The 21,361-nt window shown below is 44.7% G+C and overlaps 1 long non-coding RNA gene across 7 annotated transcripts in view; it reads right to left on the minus strand.

Annotated features, from left to right (window-relative positions):
• Window positions 1-21,361, minus strand: part of LOC106509423 (uncharacterized) — a 193,437-nt gene that overhangs the window by 134,923 nt on the left and 37,153 nt on the right. For 3 of the 7 annotated variants that reach the window (XR_014837280.1, XR_014837281.1, XR_014837282.1), the window contains one exon: window positions 12,653-12,818. The exons of 1 other annotated variant lie outside the window; for it this stretch is intronic. This is a non-coding gene — a long non-coding RNA (uncharacterized LOC106509423). Of the gene's footprint in view, window positions 1-1,499; window positions 4,682-9,633; window positions 12,441-12,652; window positions 12,819-21,361 lie in introns of those variants that run through there. 3 more of the 7 variants (XR_014837283.1, XR_014837284.1, XR_002341574.2) reach the window with 3 other exon arrangements.

A 21,361-nucleotide genomic window follows, 5' to 3' on the forward strand; every position in this document is an offset into this window, starting at 1 on the left:
CATGAAAAAAGGAAAGGATATGAAGTGACATTACCTGTTTTTGGTAAACCCGCCCTGGCTCCTGGCAGTCATTGCTTCATTTTTAAGTGTTTAGGAATTGATCAGGAATGATTCCCAAGTATGAATAGAGGGTGAGCTGCAGCTTAGGGTTTGGGGGCTGCTGCAGACTGCTCTACAAGGAGGACCATGCTATGGAGAAATAGGCAAGGGCTTTAGTTTTGAAAATCAAACCAGTGGAATTCCCATCATGGCTCAGTGGTTAACAAACCCGACTAGGATCCATGAGGACACGGGTTTGATTCCTGGCCCTGCTCAGTGGATTAAGGATCTGGCATTACCCTGAGCTGTGGTGTAGATTGCAGACGCGGCTTGGATCCTTTGTTGCTGTGGCTGTGGTGTAGGCCAGTCACTACAGGTCCAATTCGACCCCTAGCCTGGAACTCCCATATGCTGCAGGTGCAGCCCTCAAAAGACAAGAAAAAAAGTTCTGGTAGACTTTTTTTTTATTTTTTATTTTTTCATTTTTTTTTATTACTCAAATGAATTTATCACATCTGTAGTTGTATAATGATCATAACAATCTGATTTCACAGGATTTCCATCCCACAGCCCAGGCACATCCCCCCACCTCCCAAACTGTCTCCTCCGGAGACCATAAGTTTTTCAATGTCTGTGAGTCAGCATCTGTTCTGCAAAGAAGTTCCGTCTGTCCTTTTTTCAGATTCCACATGGCAGTGAAAGCATTTGATGCTGGTGTCTCATTGTATGGCTGACTTCACTTAGCATGATAGTTTCTAGGTCCATCCATGTTGCAAAAAATGCTGGTATTTCGTTCTTTTTAATGGCTGAGTAATATTCCATTGTGTATATGTACCACATCTTCTGGATCCACTCCTCTGTCGATGGACATTTAGGTTGTTTCCATGTCTAAATAGTGCTGCAATGAACATTGGAGTACATGTGTCTTTGCGAGCCGTGGTTTTCTCTGGATAGATGCCCAGGAGTGGGATGGCTGGATGAAATGGTAGTTCTATGTTTAGTGTTCTGAGGCATCTCCATACTGCTTTCCACAGTGGTTGCACCAATTGACAATCCCACCAACAGCGTACTAGGGTTCCTTTTTCTCCACACCCTCTCCAGCACTTATTGTTTGTAGACTTTTGGATGATGGCCATTCTGGCTGGTGTAAGGTGGCACCTCAGAGTGGTTTTGATTTGCATCTCTCTAATAATGAGTGACGTTGAACATCTTTTCATGTGTTTCTCAGCCATCTGTATGTCTTCTTTGGAGAATTGTCTGTTTAGATCTTCTGCCCATTTTTTGATGGGGTTGTTTGTTTTTTTGGTCTGGAGCTGCAGAAGTTGTTTATAAAATTTGGAGATTAATCCCTTGTCAGTCGATTCACTTGCAAAGATTTTCTCCCATTCTGTGGGTTGTCTTTTTGTGTTGTTTAGGGTTTCTTTTGCTGTGCAGAAACTTTGAAGTTTGATTAGATCCCATTTATTTATTTTTCTTGTTATTGTCAATACTCTGAGAGGTGGATCTGAGAAGACGTTGCTGTCGTTTATGAAAATTAAAATTTATCAGCATCCTGGGGCCTACCCCTGTGAGTCAGCAGTTCCCATTTTGTTAACATGGTAACTCTGGAGAAAGCCCATTTGCACTTTGCATAGCTCCAATCTTTAAAACAACAACAACAACAACAAAACTTTCCTTTTTTTTTTTTTTTTTTTTAATCTTTTTAGGCCTGTACCCAAGGCATATGGAGGTTCCTAGGCTAGGGGTCTAATCGGAGCTGCAGCTGCCAACCTACACCACAGCCACAGCAAGGATCTGAGCCGCATCTGTGACCTACATCACAGCTCACGGCAACGCTGGATCCTTAACCCACTGATGGAGGCCAGGGATTGAACCTGCATCCTCATGAGTGCTAGTGAGATTTGTTTCCGCTGAGCCACAATCAGAACTCCAAAAAAATCTTCCGTTTATTCAGCTAGAATCTTCTAGACTCCATAGAACTTTCTTCCTCTGCTAATGTAGTGAAAACATTGAGGGCTTCGGAGTCAGACAAACCTGGGCTCAACTCCCAGTTCCCCAAGTTACTAGCTGCGTGACCTTTGAAGCCCTGAAGCCCTCCCTTTCCTTATCTTCCTGTTGTGAGAATTAAATGAGATAGTGCATGGAAAGCACTTAGCACAGTGTCATATAGTAGGTCAGTTTATCTTCTTCTCAATCATCTCCTCATTCGTTCATCTATTCAACAAACATTTATTGGAGCTGCAAATATGCATAACAAATAGCTCCCTTCTGAGGATGCATGCAAATTAGGAGGAGAGAAAGAAATGTTTAAAAAGAAATTCTAATACAGCATGATAAGTACAACAAAAGAATCATGTCCAATGCACAGAGGAGAAAGTGATTAGCTCTGTAGCAGAAGCAGAGGTGGTTGCCAAAGTCGACTTCACAGAGACAATGATGTCTACAGTGTTTGGAACATAAATAAGAGTTTTCCTGGCACTCAACATTACAAAAACTTGGAGAAATAAAGTAGCACAGTTTGCCTTAATGGCGTATGAACAGCAAACGAGGGGCAGGGAAATGAACTTGGAAAGGTTGTAAAAGGAGATGAAATCAAAGGAGGACTTTTTCCTTAAAAAAAATGATGGAGAACGTTTGAAAGATTTTAGACAGGGAAGTGATACTACCTTTTTTTTTTTTCTCGATTGGCATCTTTCACTTAGTAATAGTGACTTAAAGTTCTTCCGTGTCTTTTCATGGCTTGATAGGCCATTTCATTTCAGTGCTGCATAATATTACATTGTCTGGCTGTATCCGTTTATTAGTCCATTTGCCCACTGAATGACATCTCAGTGGCTTCCAAGTTTTGGCAATTATGAATAAAGCTGCGATACGCATTCATGTTCAGGTTTTTGTTTGGACCTATGATTCCCACTCCTTTGGAGACATACTAAGGAACGGGAAGTGAGACTACATTTTGTATAGATTTAGAAAGATTGTGGCGACAATAATATGAAAAATGAAGACTGGAAGACATTTTTGACAGTCCAGTCTAAACAATGGTGAAACAGAGGTGAAACCTGGAAACAGAAAATGGAGGGAGTTCCTGTTGTGGCACAGCGGAAACAAAGCCAACTAGGAACCGTGAGGTTGCAGGTTCAATCCCTGGCCTCAATCAGTGGGTTAAAGATCTGGCATTGCTGTGAGCTGTGGTGAAGGCTGGCAGCTGTAGCTCTGATTCAACCCTAGGAACCTCCATATGCCACAGGTGTGGCCCTACAAAGCCAAAATAGAAAAGACAAGAAAATGGAGGAGGGAAATGTTTGGGAAATAGAATCAGCCAGACATGGAAAACTATATGGCAATCATGGCGACCAGCACCCCCAACCTTCCTTTAGAAGGGAAACTGACTGACCCACAAGTCCCTGCTGAGAGAAGAGGCTCTGTGCTGATCCTTGAACAAGGACAGGCATAACTGGGCCAGATGAGCACCTGGGCTAAGAGCAGCCCATCTGCAGACTGGCCAATGACCAAAGAAGTAGCTGCATGTGACAAGGTCTGTCCAGGAGGATTGGTGGTAAATTATTAGGATAGTCAGATTCTTTCCCTCCAGAATGCGAATAGGAAAATTCAAAGATAATTAGTTGGTTGGGATAGGAAGAGAAAGGAGAATGACCTGCAAAGAGAAGCACAGATGCTATGGGGAAGAGATCAATGCCACGACACCACTAGAGAGCCAGGCACCCTGCAGCAACACTGTTGTTAAAGGCTTAAAGTCGTCGGGGTCTGGGGCATAAACTCATCCAAGTGCATCCAGGTTCCTTACAGCCAACAAAATTCTACTAGTTGGCTTTGTAACTGGTCAGAGGTTAGGGAAAGAAATGCATGTGCATAAATATTTGAATAGAGGTCTCAGCTCTTCCACGTTGTTCCTTCTTCCAGCTAAATAGCCCCCAATTCTTTCATTCTTCCTCATTGACCATGATTCTGTCGTGTCACCACTCTTATTTTCTCCATTGTACAAAGTCCTGGTTGGTCTTGCCTCCAGCCCCCTGGATCCAAAGCCAGCGTACTTTGGTTATTCTCAATCCCTGATTCCACTTGCCTGTGAAAAGCTCACCATCTTTCCTTCTCTTCCACCCAAACCCTAAGCTGCTCTGACTGTTAGCAGGTTGAAAGGTAAGAAAGGTAGAAAAATGAGACAGAAACCCCTAGGGAGGTATGCCTGGTCACTGAGACGACAAGAACAAGGAGAGCCTTCTTGCTTTTGCTGGAAGAACAGCCCTACATTCAATTCTCCATTCAGGAACAGTATTTCTCCAGGCCCCTGGATCCAGAGGTTTGGAACTAGCATTTGTGAAAAGATAAAGGATCTGCCGGAACCCAGATACCCACACATTCCACTAATGGAGAGGTAGATCCCCAAGGTTGACTAATGTGATCGTTTTAGTCCCATAAGGACTGAGATTTCTCTTACTCATCAACAAACCCTCGGTGCCTAGAATAATGTCTGGCATGTCCTAAGAGCTCAGTGAATATTTACTGAGTGTACGAACATATGGATTTACAGCAATTTACTGTAGAGAAGTCTCAGATGATATGCCACAGGTCTTTGTCCTCAGCCAACCATGGTTAAGAATTCAATGAAAACATAAAGGTGTTTCTGGAGGGAAGGAAATAGATAAAATAAGAATGAGCTGGGAAGAATTTTGAATGCCCTGGTGAATCAACTCAAGATTCAAAAAATCCAGAGTTCCCATTGTGGTGCAGTGGAAATGAATCCAACTAGGAACCATGAGGTTGAGGGTTCAATCCCTGGCCTCACTTAGTGGGTTAAAGATCGGTGTTGCTGTGAGCTGTGGTGTAAGTCAAAGACACGGCTCGGATCCTGTATTGCTGTGGCTGTAGCATAGGCTGGCAGCTACAGCTCCAATTCGACCCCTAGCCTGGGAACCTCCATAGGCCACAGGTGCAGCCCTAGAAAGACAAAAAAATAAAAATAAAAAAGATTCCAAATATCCAAGGAAGATAGAGCAATAATCAATATGATGATAAGAGAGTTTAATAGAAATCCCAGTTGAGAGACATGATTTAGCAGCAGTGCTCTTGGAAAAGAATCATGGGTCTTAATTGCCCATGAGCTCAGTCAGAATTTGAGGTACAAAAAAGCCACCAAGAAACCAACTATGCTATGAGGTACAGACAGAATCCAGGAATGAGGGAGCTGATGGTTCTAATATAAGGTGTGCTGCTCAGAGCACCACTAGAGTAACTGGCTTGGCACATGAAAGGTACTTAAAGGAAGGAAACTAAGGAAAAGATGGAGAGCCTATCATTTGTGAAACAACTGAAGAACCTGGGTATGTTCAGCCCAGAGAAGTCTCCAAGGGTGTATTAGCTTCCAGGAGCTGCTGTAACAAAAGACCCAAACTGGTGGCTTAAAACAATAGAAATTTATTCTCTTATAGTCTGGGAGGTCAGAGTTCAAAATCAAGATGTTCACAGGGCCACGCTCCCTCTGAAGTCTTTGAGGAAGGATCCTTCCTGGCCTCCTCCAGCATCTCATAGCCCCAAACACTCCTTGGCTTGTGGCAGCATCATTCCAATCCCCACCCCCACCCTGCCCTTAATTCTGCTTTCTCCTCCTGGGTGTCTATCTATGTCCTATAGACATTAGCAATATTTGCCTCACCCTACTCCAGTATGACCTCGTTTTAATGAATTACACCTACAACAACTCTATTCGCAAATAAGGTCATATTCCAAGGTACCAGGGTTAGGACTTCGACATATATCATTGGATGACACAATTCAACCCATAACAGAAAGCGAGAGAACTGTCTTCATAATTTAAAGCACTCTCTTGTAGAAAATTTGATTGATGCTGGAGTACCCATTGTGGCTCAGCAAAAATGAATCTGACTAGCATCCATAAGGATGCAGGTTCAATCCCTGGCCTTGTTCAGTGGGTTAAGGATCCAGCATTGCTGTGAGCTGTGGTGTAGGTCCAAGGCATGGCTCAGATCCTGCATTGCTGTGGCTGTGGCATACGCTAGCAGCTACAGCTCCGATTGGACCCCTAGCCTGGGAACCTCCATAAGCTGCAGATTTGGCCCTAAGAAGGAAGGAAGGAAGGAAGGAAATAAATTTGATCTATGAGGCACAAAGGGTAAAACTAAGAACAGTGGGTGGAAGTTACAGAGATGTAATTTGTGGCCACTTAGAAAGAACTTTCTAAGAGTTGAAGCAGCATCTCTTGTGTCTATCAACCCTGAAGCTGCTGAGGAAGAGGTGAGATGACCCCTGGGGGTGGCACTGGGGGGAATTCTTTCCTCAGAAGGGGATCATGCTACAGAGCCTCTTGTCACTCTTATTCAACCCGATTCCATGTGTCACTGCCCTGTGATACCTGGGCATGAGGGAGCCCTTTTTAACCAAGCAGAGATTGAAGTGGCTGTTTCTAAGCGGCAATATAAGCAAATGAGTCCCACAATAATGCAGGCTGCTCATGAGAAATGAAGCGTAAACTGCAAACTCGAGAAATGAATATAAATTCGACAGCTATTTTAATTTTTAATTGGGAAAAAAAAAAAGGCCCATCCCAGACAGAAAGAATAGGAGAAGAGTGTACTTTGCACAGCACTTGAGAAAGCATTTGTCAGCGCTGCCGAGACAAATAGTGTAGTCTTGTCGCCTTTGCTGTCCTCACGACAGGGACTGCTACTGCTGGCCACATCCATGGATAACAAAGGTCATGGTTTATGGACACAAAGTACTCTGCTCTGAAGCAGCTTCATGGGTACACAGGCCTGGAAACCCAGCAGCCGGCCCACCTCCCTCCCATTTTTCTGGGCAGTTTTGCACTCAAATGGAGTAGCTGGAAGAGAGAAGGGGGTCAAGGGAGGATTAAGTGACATTTTATTAGGCACCTACTATGTGCCAGGCATTGGCCTCATTGAATTATGGAGGCCTTGGACTCCATGATTGATGGGGTCAGTACATGGTGTGTGTATGTGTGTGTGTTCACACACAAGGTAGTACATTTGTGATCTAGATGGAGAACTGAAGGAAGAGGGGAGAAGTTCAGAGTACTTAGAAGATGGGAAGATTATGGATCAGAGGCGTATAATAAGAGTGGACGACCAAGACCAGCTTTATGAGATGATGAATTAGGAAGCTTCTTCGGGGGTTAGGTAGTAAGTTCCTCCCTCCAAGAGGAGTAACCAACCTGGACAGAACAGTGGAAGCTGCAACTGTGGGGACTGATGAAAGAGTATAGTGGGAACCAGTGATTCCCTGAGCCAGTTCTAGGAGCAGGCTAGAAATAGGCCTTCACCTCTCCTAGGAGTGTCTACCTGGCAGCACCCATGGCTGCAGATCATCTCTGCTGAATGCCCTGGGATTCCCTTACCCTCCACCTAGCGCAAGCCAAACCCACCTACCAGTCTCCAAAGCCAAGTTCTACTCTGACTTCACTAACATGCATACCTCCGAGATATTGTGGGTTCAGTTCCAACCACTTCAATACAGTGAGTATCTCCATAAAGTGAGTCACAAGAATTTTGGGGGTTCCCAGTGCATATGATAGTTATGTTTTACACTATACTGCAGTCTATTAAGGTGCAATAGCATTACGTCTAAAAAACAACATCTACACCTTAATTTAAAAATACCTCATTGCTAAGAAATGCTAACCATCATCAGAGCCTTCAACAAGTCATACTCTTTTTGCAGTCATATTGTCAAAGATCACTGATCACAGATCACCATAACAAACATAATAATAATGAAACTTTCGAAGCATTGCAAGAATTACTAAAAACGTGACACAGAGATGCAAAGTGAGCAGAAGCTGTCGGAAAAATAATGCCAATAGACTTGCCATTCTCAATGTTGCCAAAAACCTTCCTTTTTTAAAAAATGCAAAGCAAAGTGCAATAAAATGAGGCATGCCTGCACCGTCAGAAGCATCAACACACTTGGAGGGTCAAGAGCTGGAGAACCACTGTGGATTCCCTCGCCCCCACATCAGTCACTTATCAACTCCTGCTGATGGTTTCTGTCTAACACCTCCCCAAATTTGCATTCTTACTGCCATGTCCCTAGGCTAGGGTCCACTCCACATATGCCTCAGTTGGAGCAACTCAACGTTGGCTGTTCAAAGCCTTCTATGACCTAGCCCCGTCCTACCTCATAAACCAACCGCCCACCCTCCCATTGTTCATTCAAACGAGCCTCCTTCTTCTATCAATTTGTCCGCTTTGAGGCATCCTCCAGTCCTTTGTCCAGACATTTCATCCATCTGGATTTCCATTTTCCTTATGTAGGCGTTCAACCCCCTCGTACCTCCTGCCCAGCCATTCATTCAGTAAACATGAATGAATGCCGACTATGTGCTAACAACCTACCAGGTGCTGGAGACCCAGTGATGATCAGGACAAAGTCCCTCTGTTCTGGGAACTTATGTTCTAGTGGGAAAGCAGTAAATTAAAGTATGGTGAAGGAATAAAGGATGACCCAATGTGTGTGTCTGTATCAGACAGGGTGGTCAGGAAAGCCTTTGCTGGGGAAAAGATGGTGGATTTGAGACATGAATGAAATGAGAGGTAGGAATTCCCTTCATGGCTCAGTGGTTAAGGAACCCGACTAGGATCCATGCGGACACAGGTTCAATCCCTAAGCTCACTCAGTGGGTTAAGGATCTGGCATTGCCGTGAGCTGTGGTGTAGGTTGCAGACATGGCTTGGATCCTGCACTGCTGTGGCTGAGGTGTAGGCCAGTAGCTGTAGTTCCAAATGGACCCCAGCCTGAGAACTTCCATTTGCTGCGAGTGCAGCCCTAAAAAGCAAAAAAAACAAAAACAAAAAAAGAAAAAAAGAAAAAAGAAAAGAAAGAAAGAAAAAAAGAAATGAGAATTAATCCTGTGAAAATTAAGATAAGCGCTTCAAAGTCTCCTTAGAGATCACCTAAGTTCTTTAGAAATCGCTATTCCAACCTCCAAGGCCCACTGCTGAGATATTCATGCACCCCTAAGCATATCCTGCCTTGAGTTGCTTTTCATCTATTTGTGCCTAACCAGATGGTAAGTTCTTTAAGGGCAGGATCTAGACACCATGTCCTTAAAGTCACAGATAAATGGGGTGTGATTGCATGCAAGGATCACCCAGCTAAGGCAAAATAAAGGAGATATCATTTCACTTTAATTCTAAAATGTCAGAGTCCAAGAAAATTTTTCTTCCCTGTGATTTGAGGACGATGTTTTGCACGTGTCATTACCATAGCAGAGGTCTTCCTAGCTGGAGGCGAGGAAGCCAGCTAAGGCAGCTCTGTCTGATTTGAATCCATAAGCAGGCAATAAATTCCTCATGACTGAGGCAGAAAATGCCACCGATAGCTCCAAGATGGAAGGACATCTGCTGACAAACTATCATTGAGCTGAAGTCACAGTGAAAATGCTGTCCTGAAGATGTGTCTGACTTTAGCATAATGATACCAGGATAAATCCTAAGAAACATTTCATGATGAGCAGCCATGGAGGATCGATGAAAACGATACCGAAATGCATCTAGAGTTTATCACATTGAATCTTGCTTTGTAAATAATTCTAAAGGACAATACTGTTCGTATTTTTTTTTTTAATGTAAGGTGTTTTTCCGTTAATGCATTTAGCTGTTTTAATAAAAAAGCTATATTTTTCCCAATCAACTAACACATTTTAACTATGTCCAACCACTGAGGAGGATACTGTGAGGCAGATGCAGTAGTGAATGAACAGATATGGTCCCTATCCCCAAGGAACTTACAGTCCAGCAGAGAAGATGTGCTAAATAAAGTCATACTGTGAACTGGAGTTTGGCACTGGCCACCACTTGCCACCTGCCTCTACATGTGTGAAATCCATGAGCCACGGCAGCCGCCAACCTGCGGCACCCCTGGAGTGGATCTCAGGGTGGAAATTGGGAGTAAAGCACTCTGTGCTCTGGGAAAAATGGAAAAACACGTCTTCAGATAGTCAGATATTTTCAGAAGATTTTTATGTGCCCAATTCTTGCATCTCCTCATATCTAGAAAAACACTACACTCCTTCATGGTGATGTCTGCCCCTTGTGGCTGGTGATAACCTTCACGAGTCCAGCAAGAAAACTTTTGTAAAATGGTAAAATGTGTGCCTGCCTGCCTGCACCTCCCCCTCACCTTTATCATATATACACTGATATTATTTCCCCCTGCCTCTTTGGGGTGGTATTTCACAGTCATCTTTGAATGCAGCCACCTCCAAGGGTGAGCCAGTGAGCCCCCCACCCACCCACCCCAGGCTGTTAAAACTCAGGATACTGGCCCAGATTGCTGAGGTGCATATCAAAGAAATGATTTCAGTGAGCCCAGATCTCTTTTGTTCCAGCCACCTGCCCTTAGTTGCAAAAACTCCTACATATCCTAGCTCCCCCACCCACCCCACCCACCCATTGGGCAAGGCCAATGGAAGAAAACCACATCTTTCTGGACCCCACATTGGTACCCCCCCATCTTGAAGGGAGCAGTTTCCTAGGGATACCTGAGATGCTGTCTCCCAGGCTTAAGTCCCAGTTTCACCCCAAAGAAAACCTTCAACGTTCGGGTTGTGCATTTTTTTAAGTCAATGGTACCAATAACTAGAAAATGACAAGTATGCAAAACATTGCAATAGAGAAGCACAGGAGCTACTAAAGTGTTTGCAGAAAGGGGTGGGGGTGCGGAGTCAGAGGAAATTCCCTAAAGAAGGGACATTTCATCCGAGACAGAAGTTGACTAGTTGGTGTAGGAAATGAGGTAGTCAGTGTAGGAGCATGGGCTTCCATGCATTCTTTGGTATGACCACTGATTAACACTTGTGGCTTAAGGGCTCCAGGGAGTAATATCCCCACAAGCCTTGTTCACTGCAGGGAATGTACCTACTACGCCCAGATGGACCTTAATCTCTAACCCCCTGCAACTCAGTTTATGGGACAAAAAGGGCAAAGAAACTATGAGACTTAGGGGACATTTCCACCCCTAAGACCCCTCCTGGACTGATACAGGTAATTGGGCAAGGCCAATGGGAGAAAACTACAGCTTTCTGGACCCCACAATGGTACCCCCCCCCCATCTTTAAGGGATAAAAATCCCTATAAGACAACAGAGAAGGAGGGCTCTTCTCCCTGCTCCCAGCTCTCGTGGGAGCTATTTGCTTTCCTGTAACAAAGACTCTGCATGCTTGCTACCTGTGTGTTCACAAAGTTAATTCTTCGGCTGCATGAACAAGAACCTGGAATCTGGTAACATCTTTCCAGCATCAGAAGGTGGCACAGAATTATGTTCCAGGCAAAGGATACCTCATGTACCCAAGATCACCAGTAGGGAAGAACTTGGCAATTTGGAAGAATATCAAGTTCAGTGGGGCTGGGGTGAAAGAGGCACAGGATGGGGCCAGGAGGGCAGGAAGAGGCAAAACCAGCCTTTGTAATAGAATTCTGGCTTTACCCTGCAAGCTGTGAAAGCCCATTTCACTTTGGATGTTGGGGAAGCATACTCTGTAAAAACGGAATCATCTAAAGCCTTCTGCAAGAAAAATTTGAGCTGAGAAATGAATCACCTTTTAAGACGAGAATCAGCTTTAATTAAAGGGAAACTGAAGAAAATCCCTTGGACCTAAAAATACTTTTGTTTATCCAGGCATTATGTTGCAAATTGCTTTTCTTGGCGCAAAAAAAGAAGCTGGAGGATAAAGATTATTTACAACCCAGGTAGTTAAAGAACCTATTTGCTTACAAATCAGATTGAAATTGGTCCCCAACAAAAACCAAACTACATTATAGTCCACTTAAGGGACAAATTTCTTAGCTGCCATTCTGTGGAAAAGATAAGGACTGTCTTTCTGTCAAATTGTTTTGACAGGCCTGTTTTTTACCCATCTGAAATGAACCTTTAATGTTTGCTTGTGAACGTGAACTGTGAAACATGTTTGAGATAATCATGGGGAATCATAAACATAACTGGAGATTGTAATGGTTGGAAAATTTGTAATTATTACTAGTAATGTCAAATGTAAACATAAAAGAGATCAAATGCTTTTTTCCGTTTCTTTGCCTAAACCCTACTATTGACCAAAATTACAATATGGGGAGTTTGAAACAGCAGTTGCCAGTGTTTCTTTGGAAGCTGTTAAAATAAAAATGGGTCGTGGCTCAGCAGTTAAGGAACCCGACTAGCATCCGTGAGGATGTGGGAGCAAACTCTGGCCTGGCTCAGTGGGTTAAGGATCCGGCATTGCCATGAGCTGTGGTGTAGGTCGCAGGTGCAGCTCAGGTCCCATGTTGCTGTGGCTGTGGTGTAGGCCAGCGGCTACAGCTCCTATTGAACCTCCAATTGAACCTCCATATGACTTAGGGTGTGGCTCTAAGAGACTAAATAAATATACAAAATAAAATAAAATAAAAATGGGATCTTTGGGTAGAGTTCACTCCCTCCCATTAACCTCGACAATGGCTCTCACCACCATGGGTCCACGAACTTGCACACCTTTTGCTGTCATTGCCCCACCTGGAATTCCCTTCTCATTGCCAGATCCAGAGCCTAGGATGCCATACCAAATGATTAAGAAGCCATTGCTACTTACTGGTAAGGAACGCACACCATAAATTCAAGTCCTTGGAATGATGGATGAATAAACATCTTGAAAGTTGCGACTCTAAATCCAATTCGCTGCCTTTTGCTGAGTTCCTTCTTTAGGCAGGGAACAATATCCAAGGAAAGAACAGCTGTTGCCAGAATTCAGCCTCTGTCTGCTGGTGCCGAATTGAAATGCAGAGACGGTTTTGGGTAAAGGAGAAAAAAATAGCTTTACTGCTTTGCCAGGCAAAGGAGGGTCACAGCAGGCTAATGCCCTAAAGATGGTGCCCCCCTATTACAAAGAATTGCGAGGAGCTTTATAGTAGAAAGAAGAAAAACAGGTTTTCAGATAGGAATCCGGCTTGGGACAAACATGCATTCTTCTTTGGGGGAATCTTAGTCATCAAAGCTGGAGTCAGGAGATCTTGGTATGATTATGACGGTCTTCTGGGTTATTGCCTAGAATAACAGCACTTGCAAAAAGGGCATATTGATCAGAGATGAGAACAAACCAGGAAAGTTCCTGAAAAACATCATGTACTAATAGTCTTTAACCCACAGGCAATTATGCTCAGGGTTCCTAATCTTTAGCCTATGGGTGATTGTGTTTAGGGTGCAATTAAGCCAGGGAGAAGGACAAGGAAGGACTCTAAGCCATTCAGTTATAAAGTATTCTTTTCTAAAAGAAGCATAAGGAATATAACTTTTCTCTTAGGTGTATAAGATGCCTATGTCATTATATGTATCCCTTGAGAGGGAACCAGGATCCTGCCCCAAAGGCTGGACTATTGTCGCTTGACTGTTCCTCCCTTGTCTTCGCATCCCCTTCCTTCCCTGATCAGCAGCTGTCTGAACCTGTCCCTAGGAACTCAGGAAAGGTCATGGAAGCCAAATGAAGCCCATTTCCTGAGAACAAGAAGTGAGGGACACAGAAAGGCTTTTGTGCCAGGAGCCCCATAAGGCCATGCTCCGTTTCACAGCTGAGAACAAATCCATAGTCGAGCTGTTACCAGAATCTGGGTTCTTGTTCATGGGGCAGAGGAATAAACTTCGAGAACACACACTCACAGGCAGCAAGCCACAGACTTTATTACAGGAAAGCAAAGAGCTCCCAGCACAGACACTGGGAGGGGGAGGAAGAGTCCCCTCTTTCTATTGCTCTATGGAGGTTTTTATTTCTTAAGGACAGGGGTACCAATGTGGGGTCCAGATATCATTCCTGTTTCCCATTGGTCTTGTCCAGTCAGCAATATCAGGCCTTAGCCAATAGGGTCTTAGAGATGGATATGCCCCATAAGTTTTATGGCTACTTTGTTCTTCTTTCCCCTAGACTGGGCGTTGCCATTCTTCACTTTCTTTTGCTAACAGTCAAATGTATAGGTCAGGGGTTAATGTCCACCTTGATGTAAAACAAATGTACCTTCAATAGTTAATCTTCCAACAAGCAAGGCCTGTTTGTCTAGATTTACTTTTACAAATCTTAAACCATGGACATTAATCAGGGAATATATCGAAGCCCATGTTTCTACACTACCTACCTAAATGTTTATTCATGACTCTGCCTCAAAATGACATGCTCCATGAGTCAAAGTGGCAGTCACTCACCCACTGTTAAGAAAGCATGTGTTTTGTGCTCCCCCTTAGCCACTGAGGTGAGAGGGCCAATGAGCTACCCTCATCCTCTCCTCCTGCCCCTCAAAGGTCAAAGTACATGTAGCAGATGACCCAGTTTCTAGACCCATTTGTAGCCAGAGTGAGGCAGCCTGGCTCACATATAAGTTGAGCCTGTCCACACTGGCCTCACCAAATCCAAGCCAAATGGCAACAAAATAGGGTAGGAGTAATCCCGGATATATGGTGCTTGGTCAATCTGGTAGTATTATTGAGACAAATCCTCAGATCACTTAAGATAGTAACACCTTGGCGCCTTTTCAGAGTTTCTCGGAGAAGGGGAAAGATGGCAGGACCAAACTTATCAGAAGGCAGAGGTCAGGTGGAGAACAGTACTCCTCATGCTGCAGAGAAGAGACGAAGGCGAAGTACATGTGGCCTCAGGGTTACTTCTGAGTACACAAACTTTCAGGCATTGCACCCCAAGCTGTATCCACAAACCAACAATCAAAATGGCACCTTGGTGAGTTCCCATTGTGGCACAGCGGAAATGAATCCAACTAGGAACAATGAGGTTGCGGGTTTAATCCCTGACCTCGCTCAGTGGGTTAAGGATCAGGAGTTGCTGTGAGCTGTGGTATTGGTCACAAATAAAGCTTGGATATGATGTTGTTGTGGTGTAGGCCAGCAGCTGTAGCTCCGATTAGACCCCTAGCCTGGGAACCTCCATGTGCCCGTGTGTGGCCCTAAAAAAAAAAACAAGGCACCTTGGAAATCTTCTGGTGTTGGATCTGGGTGGACAATCACATCAGCTCATTCAAACCAAGAACTTCCATGTTTCATGCCCCACGAGTCTTTCTGGGTCCTCATGGTTCAGAATGTGCCCCACAGAGACGGTCCCCAGGACTCCAGCAGCTAGATGTTGCAGTCTTTGTCATTCCAAATCACCACAGCTGCTCCTCTCCAGGCTATCCTAATTAGCAGCATGGCACTCATTAACAGCTGGTGCCAGTTTAAACGTCCCCCGCCCATGTGGAGCAGGAACTATAAAACCTCCCCCAAATACATCCTCCTGCAAAAGTGATGCATTCCTGGAAACATGTTTGCTGATATGGGTCTGACAACTTGCTCTGCTAGGATACAAGATTCTGATCCCTACCCCCACCACACCCACACCCTGCCACCAGTCAGTCAGGTGGGACAAAGCATCTCAGAGGGATACTACCCCCACACAGATTCCCAGTGCTTAGCTGAGCACACAGTAGGTACACAATTACTGTTAGCTACCAGCAGCGCTGCTATTCAGCATACATGCACCAAGACAGCACAAAAGGTATCAAAATGTGGGGAAACTCTCCTACTGGATGTTAAACAGCCACTTCCCCAATGCCCCTATAGACCTTAGGTCCACTTTCACAGGATGCTGTGATGCCTTCCCTAAGGACCCCGGGAACATCCTCATAATCCGGCATCCATTCTGATTGGGCAGTGCCTTAGATGCCAGTCATTCAATTCAGTATCGTGCCTGGCTATCATCATCCTCATTGTTTCATCGCAGGTTAGTAGATGCAAACGATTGCTTTTGGAATGCATAAGCAATGAGAATCTGCTGTGTAGCCCAGGGAACTAATCTGATCGCTTGTGATGGAACATGATGGAGGATGATGTGAAAAATAAAAAGAATGTATACATTTGTATAACTGGGTCAATTTTGTTGCACAGCAGAAATTAACAGACCATTGTAAATCAAGCATAATAAAAAAACTAATTAACAAATGTAAAATACACACAAAAAATTCAGTATTGTGCCTGGCTATCACCTTCCTCATTGTTTCATCATTATTTATGGGCTCTCATTCTCACTTTCATACCCAGGAACTCAGCACTGCCTCCAGTTTCTCCCGGACCTCTCTGACTTCTCCTTCTCATGCTACACAGCAGAGAGACCCTCCTACCCTCTGCCCATCCCTTCAGTTATGCTATTATCTGGCTCTACACAATCCCTGAGTCATCTCACCCACAGCCATGATTTCACTTACGATGACTGAGGATTTGTCAATCCCTGTCTCGGGGGTTGTCAATTCAGCTGGGCTGGACTTCTGTTTCCCACCAGCCCTTCCCTGCATAGTTCTGGTTTAGTATGGCCACAAAAGACGTTTTACAGGAGACTTGGAAGGCAGAAGTGAAGGAGAGACAGTTTTTGTTTTAGTCTCAGAAAGCCCCAGATGGTCAGCGGGCACTGATGCCACTTCCCCGGTCCTCCTCACCCATGTGAGGCAACAGCCAGGCAGGTGGCTCCTCCTGCTCCTGCTGGATCTCTCCCATCAGCATCTCTCTTTGCTGGACCAGAGAGAAGCTCTGTGATGAAGGAAACCAGCATCTCCTGCATTGAAAACCTAAAGGCGATGAAAGAGCAACTCATCCAGCCCAGTCTCATGGGTCCTGGCTCATCTTTGCAGATTCCCTTTAGTTTTGCATCCCCACATTCCGTCTATCTTCCTTCCCTGCCGGCCCTGAAGACAAAAACTTACAGCCCTACATAAACTGTAGGGCTCTCACTGCATATTGCCAAACCCCTATAAATCTGTATCTGTCTATATCTCTATGCATATCCATAAATAAAGAGAACGAGCTCCTAATGGTTCTGCTTCTCTAACTGAACTCCAACCTATACAAAACATTCACCAGTCACCTAAGCCATAAATCAAGTGTCACCCCAATTCATCACTCCCAACATCTGAGAATCCACTGAGCAAGCCATTTCACCTCTCAACCTGTTTTGTTCTCCAAGTTCTTGGATCTTTTTGTTCTGTTCTGTTTTATGCTGGGATTTGACAATGGAACTTTTCTTTTCTTTTCTTTTTGTCTTTTTAGGGCCACATCCATGGCACATGGAGGTTCCCAGGCTAGGGATCCAATCAAAGCTGAAGCCGCTGGCCTATGCCACAACCACAGCAATGCGGGATCCGAGCCACGTCTGCGACCTATACCACAGCTCACAACAACACCAGATCCTCAACCCACTGAGCAAGGCCAGGGATCAAACCCACATCCTAATGGATGCTAGTCAGGTTCATTAACCACTGAATCACAGTGGGAACTCCGACAATGGAACTATTTTCGCTTTATAAACAGCAACTAGAAAAGCATGGTAGAAAAAGCATGGCAAAAGGGAATTCACCAGCAGCTGCTACTTAAGGGCTCAACAAAGAACTGTGAATAACCCAAGTGCAGGTCAGGTTGCCTTTTCATCGTCTCACAACGGGGCAAACATTAAACAACCAGACACGATCCCTGTCCTTCCAAGGACAAGGGAAAGGGTGCCCACACTTGTAAGTCAGAGCCTTTCACTGCAGAGGATTTGTTGCAACCAGTGACAAGCATTGCACTAACTGGGGGGCTTGGCAGCCGCCTGATTATTAAAAATGCCTAGAACAGAAATGCGTCTGTGTTTATTTATCACAAAGGCGACAGGAGTTGCTAAGCAAATTCATACTGCAAACAGCAGAAATGGTAGCCCACTTAAGAGGAAGAAGCTTAAGTACTGGCCTTTATGTGCACATAATAAATATGCTCTTTATCTATCTCCCTCCTTCTGTAATGATGCTCTGGCGTGGATCCTAACACGTCCTCCCTCTTCCCTTTCAGCATTTGTCTTGTGGGTACTTGATTATAATGGAACTACATTTCCTTACAAATCTTTTGTTTCTCCAGCCTACCATTCATCATCTGTTAACCCACGAAACATGTATTAAGTGCTTGTTGTTTGTCAGGTGCTGAAATATGACAGCTGATTAGTAGAGGGTTTGTATGGGTGGCATTTCCATTCTAATGGGGAAGATCATCTATCAAGAACTAATCAAATAAATGACATCATTTCGCTTAGTGATAGATGCCACAACATATACAAAGTTGGATAAGGGATAGTGAGTGTGAACGGGTAGTCAGAGAAGACCTCCTGGAGGAGGTGGCAACTCTGCAGGGATGCAAACATTTGGAAGGAAATGTGGCCGTTTGAGCAAAAGCTTCCAGGCAGCAAGAACCTTCCCTAAGTTCAGCATTCTTCCTGTGATATGTATACATAAATAAGGATTACTAACTGTTTCTCCCTTCAGTTCCTGGGACAATCCAAGCTCTCTTCTGCCTTTGTTCATTCTGCTCTCTTACTGGATCACTCTTGCTCCTGCTTTCATCTGAATGCCTCTTTGCTTTTTTTCAAGTTTCAATCCAAACACCCCTTCTTCAGGGAAGTCTTCCCTGACTCTCCAAGGCAGGTCATCTTTGTGATTTTCTCTGCTAACACCTGCCTTTACCTTCATAAAGTACAACTGTTTATATGTGGTATTAGGCTTCTCCAGAGAAACAGAACCAACAGGAAATATATATAGGTCTATCTATTTAGCAAATTCCAGAGCTATCTATAATACCATATAGATATTGATAGATATCAATATAGATAAGTAGTTCTAGATACAGACAGATGGAGATAGATTTATTACAGGATTTGGCTCAAATGGTTATGAAGGTTGAGAAGTCCCATGCTCTGCTGGCTGCAAGCTGGAGAACCAAGAAAGCTGATGATGTAATTCAGTCCAAGTTCAAAGGTCTGAGAATTGTGGGGCCAAGAGTGTAAGTCCCAATCCGAGACTGAAGGCCAGAGAACCAGAACCTATATCCTAGGGCAAAAGAAGGTAGGACCCAGCTCAAGCAGGGAGAAAATTTATCCTTCTTCTGCCCTTTTTTTCTTTTTCTTTTTAGGGCCAGACCCTTGGCATATGGAGGTTCCCAGGCTAGGGGTCCAATCAGAGCTACAGCTGCCAGCCTACGCCACAGCCACAGCAATGCAGGATCCAAGCTGCATCTGCAATCTACCCCACAGCTCATGGCAATGCCAGATCCTTAACCCACTGGGCGAGGCCAGGGATTGAACCCTTAACCTCATGGTTCCTTCCGTCTGCTGCACAATGACAGGAGCTCTTTTCCTCTCCATTTCTGTTCTACCCAGGCTCTCAGAGGACTGAGTGATGCCCACCCCATTGGTGAGGGTGATCTTCTTTGCTCAATCTGCTAATTCAAATGCTAACCTCTTTCAGAAACACCCTCACAGACACACCCAGCAGTAACGCTTTATCAGCTAATTTGGGCAACAACAAATAGCCCTGTCAAGTTGCCCCATAAAATTATTCATCACATACATGTACTTATTTAACACACAGAAAGCATTCAAATAACTGCCGAATGAATGAACCCATGGATGGATCATAAGACGGCATCCAAACCAGGCAGGTTGAGAATTGACAAAAGGGTGGAGGCGGAATACAAAGTGGAAAAGTTATTGCAAAAAAAACAAATATTTAGGGAAGAAAGAGAGACAGTGGAAGGGAAGCCTGCTGAGAAATCAAAAACAGAGGGGCTGGGTTAGAGGGGAAAGGGGCTGAGAGCACACCAGGCAGGACATGGGTCACAGTGGCAGAGAAAGTCTAATAGCAAAACAACAGCTGTACTGCAGGCCGTCCCAGCAAAAGCTTCAGCACTGTTCAGAAGGACAGCGTCATGTGTGCCTGAGATGCAAGGTCTGAGGGGCCCACCTGGATCACCGGCTACCTCCAGCATAATCCTCCTCTGCCTGGACACTTTCGGCACTGGGCAGGATGCTCATTCCTAGCATCCGTTTTGCATCGATCCACACACAGAGTGTCTTTTCTTCTCTACCGAATCCCTTAACCATTCATGAGACAGTGGCCAAACCATCCACAGTCTGATCACCCACCTCTGTGACAGGTTTCAGTTTAAGACCCCCTCTGCAGGGTACTGCCCGAAATAGCACCCAGAGCACGAGAGGTGGCTGAAGCCTGGTGCACTGGGACAGCTGTGACATTGGGAATTGTGATGGCATAACCTTCTCGAAAACTTTGAAACTGACAAACCCACCCGTTGGCTGGAGGCCTGGGATGGCTTTGAGCCCCACCTGCTTTCACAGGAGAGGTTACAGCAGATGCTCTTGTATTTCATTGCGTGGCAAATGAATGCAATGTGAGAGGAGAGGAAAATAGAACCTGGGAAAGGGTGCAAACCTTTCTGGGGCACCCTAACAGATGGGGCCAGACATAACGAGATAACACAGCTTCCAATCTCAGGACCAGCTGCTGAGGCGTGACTGCTTTCTTAATGCAAAAGGAAGAAATTCTCCTTGAAATGAAAAATACAAGGCAGACAACATATCCAAGGAGAGCTGGAGGATTGAATGACCCCTCAGCATTCTTTGGGGGAACCAGGAAGTTTTACTGAAAATGCCACTGCAGGTGGAGCCGATTCCTTGTTACCTGCTCAAACTGGATGAAAACAGACCCCGAGCATTCTGTGTGCACAGGGCACCCGCATCTCTGATTAACGTCATTTTGGACAGTTTTCTCCTTGGAGCTATCATTTCCCCAGATTTCTTTTGCCAGAAAAATAACTAAAGAGCTCCAGTCCCCTCCCTTCCTGGGATATTTTTTAAATGTATCTATAAAAGGATATCTTAAAAAGGAGTTCCTCAGATTTTGACATGTAGATAATTGACTTGTTACAACTCACAAAAGAGCATTTGTCATTTCGAAACGACCAAGAGCAAGACGTGCTTCTTCCTCCCCAGATGAACGTGGAGACACTTGACTTATTGCTGCCATTAAATTGAAGTGTTCCGCTGATTATTTGGTATTTCAGAATTCCTTATATATCATCGCCTTATTTTGGTGATTACAAGTTTAAGAAGAGGCACTTGATTTATAGGCGACATGAGGGAGGAGGAGGGAGGGGCCAGGAGGTGGAGCACAGGCAAGAGGCTCAAGGAAGACACAACTGGAAACATCTGTTTGATACATCACCCCCTTCTCTACAAATTGCCGCCCTGGGATATGCCTACATCTGGGAGATTTTCCTTACCCCAGCTTTGGCAGATAAATAAAACAAGGAGAAGGGGGCAGGGGCAGGAGCGAGGAGCAGGGTCCATCGCTCTTTCTACATTTGGATGTGCTAGTCCACTGAGGGTTCTGCAGCCCCTCCCCAACTGGGGGTAGAAGAGAGGAGTTCTAAAGTGAAATGCATCCTATCGTGCTGCCTGAGC

Source organism: Sus scrofa, chromosome 2, assembly GCF_054392235.1.
Source record: "Sus scrofa isolate SSC_HxYL_T2T_F1_AM1 chromosome 2, Sscrofa_HxYL_maternal_Yorkshire_Landrace_v2.0, whole genome shotgun sequence".
Taxonomy (NCBI): domain Eukaryota; kingdom Metazoa; phylum Chordata; class Mammalia; order Artiodactyla; family Suidae; genus Sus; species Sus scrofa.